At 32.5% G+C, this 464-nt stretch overlaps 2 protein-coding genes across 2 annotated transcripts in view; one reads left to right on the top strand and one right to left on the bottom strand.

The window, feature by feature from the left end:
- The window catches only part of LOC141440176 (cell adhesion molecule Dscam1-like), a 267,224-nt gene that overhangs the window by 158,721 nt on the left and 108,039 nt on the right, over positions 1 to 464 (top strand). The window lies entirely within an intron of this gene.
- LOC141440489 (phenoloxidase-activating enzyme-like) overlaps positions 1 to 464 on the bottom strand; it is a 41,493-nt gene that overhangs the window by 26,615 nt on the left and 14,414 nt on the right. The gene's annotated exons all lie outside the window — the stretch shown is intronic.

Below are 464 nucleotides of genomic sequence, written 5' to 3'. Positions count from 1 at the left end.
TTATGGGTACTAAGCAACGGATAAATAAAATTATATAGATAAAGATAGATACTACATATTAAACACCCAAGACCCAAAAACAAACATTCGTGTTTTTTATACAAATATCTGCCCCGACACGGGAATCGAACCCGGGACCCCAAGCTTCGTAGACGTGCTATCAGCTTTTGCTGAAAAATTTATAAAGTAATGTTATTTTGAAATTGAGTATACAATATCGTGACTTCTCAAGTTATGAGTAAAATCTGTAAGTTTTCGTAACTATGTTAATCTTTTTTTAAAAGAAATGCTGTTGTATAGACGTGTTGGCAATTATGACTTTTGGTAACGTACACACGTACAGTGGGGGTAGAAAAACCTTCGTCAGTGTTATTAAATTGATTACTTTGCAAAGTCATGGACTCTTAGTACGTTTTTAAATCAAAGTACTAAGAAGATAAGTGCATATCAAATTATACTTACTT

Source organism: Choristoneura fumiferana, chromosome 22 (assembly GCF_025370935.1).
Source record: "Choristoneura fumiferana chromosome 22, NRCan_CFum_1, whole genome shotgun sequence".
Lineage (NCBI taxonomy): Eukaryota > Metazoa > Arthropoda > Insecta > Lepidoptera > Tortricidae > Choristoneura > Choristoneura fumiferana.
Note: the sequence above shows the minus strand (reverse complement) of the source record. Positions and strands in the feature narration are given on the sequence as shown.